At 39.8% G+C, this 10,439-nt stretch overlaps 1 long non-coding RNA gene across 1 annotated transcript; it reads left to right on the top strand.

The window, feature by feature from the left end:
* Window positions 1-1,895: 1,895 nt before the first annotated feature.
* Window positions 1,896-7,862, top strand: LOC145865972 (uncharacterized). Its single transcript, XR_014383112.1, has 2 exons — window positions 1,896-2,012; window positions 7,210-7,862. It is a non-coding gene; the product is annotated as an uncharacterized LOC145865972 (long non-coding RNA).
* The last annotated feature ends 2,577 nt before the right edge of the window (window positions 7,863-10,439 follow it).

Genomic DNA, 10,439 nt, shown 5'->3' with positions numbered 1-10,439 from the left:
CCCTGTCACCATCCTCATGCTCTCTCTCTCCCTCTCTCTCTTTTCTCTGAACGCACCAGAGTGAACATGAAATAATTATTATCAGTAAACAAGTGGTGTTTCTTGCCATGATGTGGAATGGATTACTAACCATTTCTAATCTGAACGGCAATGATTATTATATCAAGAAAAATTTACTCATCTCTTGTTCTACTGTGGACTTCTATCATCTGACTGGTGATTATTATAGAAACATTGACTCATCTCTTGTTCTACTGTAGACTTCTATCATCTGACAGGTGATTATTATAGAAACGTTGACTCATCTCTTGTTCTACTGTAGACTTCTATCATCTGACTGGTGATTATTATAGAAACGTTGACTCATCTCTTGTTCTACTAAACTGATGAAGGTCACTGCCACCCTTCCTCTTCCTCATGATGACATCACTGTGAATGAAAGCTGACTGTAATAAAACTGATTTCACTTTAATCAAACAAACACTAATAATGCTATTTATCATAAGGAAGTACAGCTATACAGTATCCTATACAGTACAGCTATACAGTATACTATACAGTACAGTTATACAGTATACTATAGAGTACAGTTATACAGTACAGCTATACAGTACACTATACAGTATACTATACAGTACAGTTATACAGAACAGCTATACAGTATACTATAGAGTACAGTTATACAGTACAGCTATACAGTATCCTATACAGTACAGTTATACAGAACAGCTATACAGTATACTATAGGAATATGTAATAAATTAAAGCTACTACTGTCTACATAAATTACAGATGCAGCACAACATAAATGATTGACACTTTACTCAGACTTCACCTGGGCTTTCTGACCAATAGAACGTAATAAAGACATTAACGTTAGTTGAATACGTCCGTGAGCACCATTGTTGGTCGCTGGGTGAATGTGTGGCTAATTAACTTTCCAGGTAACTTAGCTATGATAGCTAACGTTAGTGGTCGCTAGGTGAATGTGTGGATAATTAACGTTCCAGGTAACTTAGCTATGATAGCTAACTTTAGTGATGGTTGATTGATTAGCACTCGCAAATCGGTCCATTTTCACCAAAAACTTTTGTTTCCACTCCATGCAATTACTGACACTTTTTAGCAAAATATTATTTATTTCCACAATTACAGTTCCAGCGCAAAATGACGTATTGTCGTTGACGTTAAAACATCACAATCGACAGTGATATAGCCTACGTAACACTCATATTACATTCTAGTTTTACACTTTTTAATACATTTGAAAGTAATGAAATAGCACAGCAAATCTTTTATTTATTTATATTATTTATATCAATATATTGGGGGGATATTTTGAGCATATTTGAATATTGGATGTGTCCCCCCAATATATGTCATAATTCCGGCACTGGGATACACTCTTTGTGTAGAAAGTGGATTTTATGGCATTTAAAGCCACAGTGATACATTGTACAGCACACGTGTCTCAGAAGTCCAAGAAGCTGGACATTATATCTGCAGCAGAGAAGAACAACAAGACAGGCTTTATAATTTAGAGTAATATACAAGTGGCCAACCAAGATCACCTGTTCATAGCTGTTTCAACATGAATCCAGCAAGGAGATTCACCTGGTGGAGATCTATGTATTACCTGGAAGTCTAGAGAATGAAGGGCAATGGGTAAAGGCTGAAACTGGATCCATCATAATGATTCTACATGTTATAGTATGAACCTGGATCCATCATAATGATTCTACATGTTATAGTATGAACCTGGATCCATCATAATGATTCTACATTTTATATTATGCCATGGCCTTTACTGGCCAAAGGTTAAACTACTGTTATGTTTATGATATACTATGGTGTTGCGTCACTAGACTTTGACCAGATATTATTGCATCCAAAGATCAACTGTACCTAGAACATAGATACAGAGCCACTTGTTATCAGGAAGCTGCTCTCTCAGCACAACGGAAAATATCTCAATGACTTGACATGTTCTGGTTGTGAATTCAGGCTACAAGGTAAGAATCTTCCCAGGGATTATTGTAAAGTGTGTAGAGAAATTAAATGTATGGTGTTATTTTAGTATAGTGACTGACAGTAAAACACTCAGATCTAAAAGTCCATTTCACCTGGGACAGTTATGTGACAGTTCAATCATACAAAATGGCGCTAGCTGGGCGTAGGCAAGTCAAATTCAAAAACATATTGTTCATATATTGTGGTTATTTTACAATTTGAAATTATTAAAAGAGAATGTGAGACATTATTATTATTAATATTATTATTATTGTTATTATTATTATTATTAGTTCCACTACATGGAGAAAAGGTGAAAATATCAATTTTTTTATTTTATTTATTTCACCTTTATTTAACCAGGTAGGCAAGTTGAGAACAAGTTCTCATTTACAATTGCGACCTGGCCAAGATAAAGCAAAGCAGTTCGACAACATACAAAAACACAGAGTTACACATGGAGTAAAACAACATACAAACAATGATACAGTAGAAAAAAATTAAGACTATATACAATGTGAGCAAATGATGTGAGATAAGGGAGGTAAAGGCAATAAAAGGCCATGGTGGCGAAGTAAATAAAGTAAAGTAAAATCACAACTACATGTTCATGTGATGCATTAAATCACCTGACTGTTTGGATGTGTCTGTTAGTAAATGTTTTATTTCTAAGAGATAATAAATAAAATAGAACAATTGACCTTCAATAATTAGTTGTTACTGTGTTAACCACAACCAACATGCTGGATCTCTGTTTAGAAATTGTCACATGTGACATTGTGACCCCTCAGTCCCTGTGTCAGATCCAGGACAACCCGCATCCCCTGGTTCTTCTCTGGGCTTCCGCTGGTCGCCTTCCCTGTGTACACTTGCATCTTCCAAACGTAGCTGGATTTGGCGTCGCAAGCCACCCATGACTTGATCCCGTATTTCGCTGGCTTGCTGGGCATGTACTGCCGGAAAGGACAGCGAACTTTGGAAACGGAAAAAAGAGCTTAGCACGATGATGACGATGATGATGGGTGTGGATTAGTATCGGTTTCACAGAAACAGCCACACAAGTCAGTAGTGGAAAATGACCTTTATTATATATACACACACACACTACCTCTGAATGGAATCAGTTGCTCGTCCACTGTCATGTCAGGCCCTGGGTTGTAGAGGACTGGCAACCGCTCCACCCACTTGTCCCAGACCTCTCTTATGCCTGTCAGTTTGTTCGTGGCGCGTCTTGCGGGTCTCAACTCACGGTCATCGAATCGTAGCAGTCTCGAGTAGGTGTGAAAGAGCTTGAGCGGCATGGTGGCACGGAATATGGCCCTTCCGTTCTCGGCATCCCATAGACTGGCTGCGGCCTCACCTCGGGACCTGTATACACCGGCTAAGATTAGTAGCCCTATGTAGGCATGCAGGTCGGTGCCGTCCATGGCTTGCCAGCCGTCTCCGTATTTTCGGACCCCCTCCAGATTTGTCATGTCCAAGATGATTCTTTGTATTGCCGGTGTGATGAACAGGGAGAATGTCGACTCCATGTCACGGGCATGGGACACGGCGTAGGTTGTGGGTTCCCGGGTCATGCCCGGGCCCCTACGCTCTGCCAGCCTGGCCTGGTTGTGATAGGCCACAGAAGACCATTTGATGTTGTCGTCTTCGTCTTCCTCTGAAGAGGACGCGTCCCGCTCGGCGTCGTATTCCTCCCCGTCTTCGTCTTCTGACACATCTTCTTCTTCTTTGGGATCCGAGTAGTCTTGCTGGACATCTGAAGAAAGCTGTTCTAGGACCTGCTCTGCAGTGAACCTCTCGCTAATGGCTTCAGCCCCCTTAGGGAAGACCATGTTTCTGGACATGTAGGGACTGGACTGGACTGGGCTCAGTGTAGGACAGGTTGCCCAATCACAGGTTCGATAACACCTTGGAGGATGACATTGGCTTCACTGAGCGACAGTAGGCTATTGTGTTCACTGAGCCACATGTCTTATGGGAATGGCTTTACGTGAACTCTGCCCTTGTACCAAGGGGCTCAGTGTAGGACGGCTCAGCCTTTCACACGTTCAATAATATCACCCTGGTCATTGGCCCCACACGTCCCGACATGTACGCAAGCACTTATACCCATGACAATAGTAGCACAGTGGCTGTGGCGGAACCGGTTCAACCAGTGGGGAGATGTTTGCACCAGCTCTCGCTGTCTCCCTCTCGAAGATGCTACACAGCAAAATAAAGAAATAACATACACCTTTTGGTAGTGGGGCCCGGGTCACTTTGACCCCAGGACAGCGGGGACCCTGTGATCAGGGCCAGGACAACGGGAGGGTTAAATATATTTTTATTTGGATTTCATGTAATGGACATACACAAAATAGTCCAAATTGGTGAAGTGAAATGAAAAAAAATTACTTGTTTCAAAAAATTAAAACAAATTTAAAACTTAAAAGTGGTGGGTGCGTATGTTTTCACCCCCTTTGCTATGAAGCCCCTAAATAAGATCTGGTGCAACCAATTACCTTCAGAAGTCACAACGTGGCTATGGGAGGAGGACCAGAGAGGGACTGCTGGGAGACAACATGGCTGGGGGTGGAGGACCGGAGAGGGACTGCTGTGAGACAACATGGTTGGGGGAGAAGGGCCAGAGAGGGACTGCTGGGAGACAATATGGCTGGGGGAGGAGGACCAGAGAGGGACTCTCATCACTAACAGACACGTAACTGTCCCCATCACAAGCAATCCCCTTGTAGATCCTCCATTTCTCCAACACAACTATACTTCATACTTTTCAGCCACAGCCATACATCCAACCAGCAACAGCCAGTCTGAACTCAGTGAAGACTCTTCACGCACATTTGTAACCATTTTTTATTTATTTTACATAGGGTGACATTTTGCCTGAGCAATTGGCAGTGAGCAAAATAACCATAACATATGTTTAATGAGATGGGCAGTCCTCAAAGATGAAATTCAATTGAATCATATGATTAGATCCATTCATTTCCAGCCCGTAGGGTGGGGTGCCACTAATCTCATTATAATGTACCATTATGTAGGGCAGAGCAGGTGCTAGTCATCCACGGTGACGTTATAACCTGTTATATTGGTGACAGAGTAGACCACTGATAGGGTAGTATTATTAACAGGTCTAGTCATCCACGGTGACGTTATAACCTGTTATATAGGTGACAGAGTAGACCACTGATAGGGTAGTATTATTAACAGGTCTAGTCATCCACGGTGACGTTATAACCTGTTATATTGGTGACAGAGTAGACCACTGATAGGGTAGTATTATTAACAGGTCTAGTCATCCACGGTGACGTTATAACCTGTTATATTGGTGACAGAGTAGACCACTGATAGGGTAGTGTTATTAACAGGTCTAGTCATCCACGGTGACGTTATAACCTGTTATATTGGTGACAGAGTAGACCACTGATAGGGTGAGGTTGTATTAACAGGTCATTAATACTCACCCAAGTAAACATATTATACATTTGAAGACAGCTGCATGAAAGGATCAACAAGTAATAGGTGTTACATACTGTATTCACCAGTCTAGTAACTTGCGGCCCACTGAAAACAGGTAAATACAGTTATATGATTGAATCAAGTGTCTTTTAATGTGCATTCATTTGATTGGATGACAAATAACCAATGAGTTTAATGTATTAAATATAGATATAGGCATCATCTTTGATAAAGTTTACATGTAACTAAAATCAAATAAATGCGTTACTTCTGACAAAATTATCTAAAATGTATTTTGAATTAGTGATTAATGACATTGTTGCTTCTTTGAGGGATTTTTCTGCCATAATATATCCAGACATTTAAAGCATAAATCTGTGATTGGTACATGCATTTGTGGGCTTTTAAATGAATGATATATATTGTAGCCATTGCTTCTTGAAGAATATAACGTACCCCATCCCTCGGCTGTTTCCCCCAAAGAATGGCAGGGTGACGGCTTTGTTATTTTTTGAATCCCAGATTGCCCCTTTAATGTAACAGATCATTAAAAACAGCTTAAGTATTGTCCATTAATAAGTTGCAATGTAACTGTCACATGAATAACACGACAATCAACCTATGTTGAGTATACAATTTACTACCAATACTAATGACAGTATTCACAACAACAAAACTATGTACAACACAACGATCTTAAATGAAGGAGAACAGGAAAAATCATATTTTCAAAACAGGTGTGAAGTTAGTGGTAGAAAAATTCAGGTCCAGTCAGTCAAGTTGGTTTAAATATAAAAATATTCTGTTAACCTGGCATATTGAGCATTTAAAAAACATGTTTTGGACCTGTCAAAACATTCAGGAGATAAAGGTGCTCAAAGTTGACCCACTTTGCATACCCCACCAAACCATGAGACATCCATGCCTTCAAAATTTGAAAAGAGAAACGATTGAATTTGATCTCATTTAACTTATTACTGCAGTGGGCTAAATCAGGGTCCCACAGAATGTTTCTTGATATTCTTTAACCCTCCCGCTGTCCTCGGGTCAAAATGACCCGCCACTGTGTTGAACCAAGTTTTATTACATTTGTATATTTTGTGGATGATTTGTAAGAAGGAGGCAGTGAGACTTTCTTTAATTAACATCAAGGATAACAATCCCTTCCATTATATTATTCAACTTGAATTTTCAATGACCTGTCCTAGACTGACCCCAGTAGTACAAAAGTGAACTGTTGCCTTTATTCATGTATCCATGTAAGCTGTAGGAAAGAAAAGATACTAATATTGTCATGGGTACACGTCCAGTCCGTACATGTCCAGACATGTGGAGCAGTGAAAACAGTCCCCGCCATGATATTATTCAACATGGAATGTGATGACCTGTCCTAGACTGACCCCAGCAGTACAAAAGTTGAACTACACGTCTGAACTTGTCCAGACATGTGGAGCAGTGAAAACAATCCCCTCTATGATATTATTCAACTTGAGTCGACACATTCTAGTTATCAGAATCACATGGAATTGTTGTGCAATTTAAATGTTTAAATATTAAACTATTTGTGAAAAGATTAAATGTCATTTTAGCTTCTTAAGAGAGAACGGTTTGTCATAGAGAAACTCTGCTCACTCAGAGGCCCCACCCAAGTGAACAGACATTGGTTATAAACTATGAAACACGCCCTTCTCTTCCCTACTATATAAGCCCTGTTATGAAAATGTATCTTCCTGTTCCAAGGACAAGAGGACGGCGGTCCCCACGTTAAAAGGACAAGATCACCAACAGAACTAAGCCAACCTCAGCGTGAGTTCTGGTTGAATGACAAGAACCTAACGAAATTAGCATCGAATTTCAACGTGAAGGTGACGACCTACACCCCGGAAGGATGAATTTTGACTATACCAGCCAGAATATAGCATGAGCTTAAAGTATGGCAACTTGGTGTGAACTTTGAACTCTTATCCACTAAAGAAGTGATACCTCCTAGTCGTTGCGTTAGCAACCGCAGCTGTAAACGTGGGCTAGGAAAGGAAGGACAAAGGATCCGTGCTACCACACGACAACAGTACTACCGAGTATCCGTTCTACCGCCAGACATTCTTCAAAGGACAACCCGGCCTTCCATCAACGACCAACCAATCGGAGCACAGCTCAGAGTAAATATTTACTGCATTTTCCTTGTCCAAATGGGCGGTTATTTAGAATGCATAAGATACTGTATTTACGATAGCATAGCTGCCTAGTGCATTCGAATGGCAATGGTTTGATTGGATCACAAATAACCATTGAGTTTAATGTATTATATATAGATATAGTGGCATTATCTTTGATAAAGTTTATATGTAACTGAAATCAAATAAATATGTTATTTCTGACACCATTATCTAAAATGTATAGTGACTTAGTGATTAATGACATTGTTGCTTCTTTGAGGGATTTTTATGCAATAATGTATCCAGACATTTAAAGCAGAAATCTGTGATTGGTACATGCATTTGTGGGCTTTAAATGAATGATGTATATTGTAGCCATTGCTTCTTGAAGAATATAACTTACCCCATCCCTCGGCTGTTTGCCCCCAAAGAATGGCAGGGTGACGGCTTTGTTAATTTTTTGAATGCCAGATTGCACCTTTAATGTAACAGATCATTAAAAACAACTTAAGTATTGTCCATTAACCTGTTGGGGATAGGGGGCAGTATTTGCACGGCCGGATAAAAAACGTACCCGATTTAATCTGGTTACTACTCCTGCCCAGTAACTAGAATATGCATATAATTGTTTGATTTGGATAGAAAACACCCTAAAGTTTCTAAAACTGTTTGAATGGTGTCTGTGAGTATAACAGAACTCATTTGGCAGGCCAAAACCTGAGAAGATTCCAAACAGGAAGCGCTCTCTCTGACTATTTCTTGGCCTTCTTGATCATCTCTAACCAAAACAGGGGATCTCTGGCATAACGTGACATTTTCTAACGCTCCCATAGGCTCTCAGAAGGCGCCAGAACGATGAATGGTGGCTTTGCAGGCCATGGCTGAAAAACATTAGCGCATTTGGATAGTGGTCGATCAGAATACTATGAGACTGGAGGCACGTGCACGAGCCGACACCATGTTTACTTTCTCTCTCTTTGAACGAAAACAACGACTACCGGTCGGAATATTATGGCTTTTTTATGAGAAAAATCGCATAAAAATTTATTTTAAACAGCGGTTGACATGCTTCGAAGTACGGTAATGGAATATTTAGAATTTTTTTGTCACGAAACGCGTCGGGCGCGTCACCCTTCTTTACCCTTCGAATAGTGTCTTGAACGCACAAACAAAACGCCGCTATTTGGATATAACTATGGATTATTTGGAACCAAACCAACATTTGTTATTGACGTAGAAGTCCTGGGAGTGCATTCTGACGAAGAACAGCAAAGGTAATCAAACTTTTCTAATAGTAAATCGGAGTTTGGTGAGTACCACACTTGGTGGGTGTCAAAATAGCTAGCCTGTGATGGCCGGGCTATCTACTCAGAATATTGCAAAATGTGCTTTCACCGAAAATCTATTTTAAAATCGGACATAGCGAGTGCATAAAGGAGTTCTGTATCTATAATTCTTAAAATAATTGTTATGTTTTTTGTGAACGTTTATCGTGAGTAATTTAGTAAATTCACCGGAAGTGTTCGGTGGGAATGCTAGTCACATGCTAGTCACATGCTAATGTAAAAAGCTGGTTTTTGATATAAATAGGAACTTGATTGAACAAAACATGCATGTATTGTATAACATAATGTCCTAGGATTGTCATCTGATGAAGATCATCAAAGGTTAGTGCTGCATTTAGCTGTCTTCTGGGTTTTTGTGACATTATATGCTAGCTTGAAAAATGGGTGTCTGATTATTTCTGGCTGGGTACTCTGCTGACATAATCTAATGTTTTGCTTTCGTTGTAAAGCCTTTTTGAAATCGGACAGTGTGGTTAGATTAATGAGAGTCTTGTCTTTAAAATTGTGTAAAATAGTCATATGTTTGAGAAATTGAAGTAATAGCATTTCTAAGGTATTTGAATATCGCGCCACGGCATTACACTGGCTGTTGAGTAGGTGGGACGCAAGCGTCCCACTGGCCCAGAGAAGTTAATAAGTTGCAATGTAACTGTTACATGAATAACACGACAATCAACCTATGTTGAGTACACAATTTACTACCAATACTAATGACAGTATTCACAACAACAAAACTATGTACAACACAACGATCTTAAATGAAGGAGAACAGGAAAATCACATTTTCAAAACAGGTGTGAAGTTAGTGGTAGAAAAATTCAGGTCCAGTCAGTCAAGTGGGTTTAAATATAAAAAATATTCTATTAACCTGGCATATTGAGCATTTAAAAAACATGTATATGCATTAAGGCTTGTCACGGCACAGACAACATGAGGGAGACAGACAACTGAATAGACGACAGTCAAGTCTGCTTAGGTGCGGTCTGAAAAGGAGGTAAATCCATTTGAATTCAATCACTTTTTGACAGGATCCCTTTTCATTTAAACACACCTTTCCATAAATGTTTGCCGATGGAAGAAGTGGTCAGAAAGTGACATTTTGAACCTTAATGCCAAAACAGGAAAGAAAAGGAAAGAAAAGATACTAATATTGTCACTGGTACACGTCCGTACATGTCCAGACATGTGGAGCAGTGAAAACAGTCTCCTCCATGATATTATTCAACTTGGAATGTGATGACCTATCCTAGACTGACCCCAGTAGTACAAAAGTGAACTGTTGCCTTTATTCATTTATCCATGTAAGCTGTAGGAAACAAAAGATATTAATATTGTCATGGGTACACGTCCGTACATGTCCAGACATGTGGTCTTCTCCAAGGTGCTGAAGCCATGACTGTGCGTTTCACAGCTGAACAGGTTCTAGAACAGATTTTTTCAAATGTCCAGCAAGACTACTGTTAGGAGC

Source organism: Salmo salar, unplaced genomic scaffold, assembly GCF_965601325.2.
Source record: "Salmo salar unplaced genomic scaffold, fSalSal1 ptg000005l, whole genome shotgun sequence".
NCBI lineage: Eukaryota > Metazoa > Chordata > Actinopteri > Salmoniformes > Salmonidae > Salmo > Salmo salar.
This window is presented reverse-complemented; position numbering and strand designations above follow the sequence as displayed.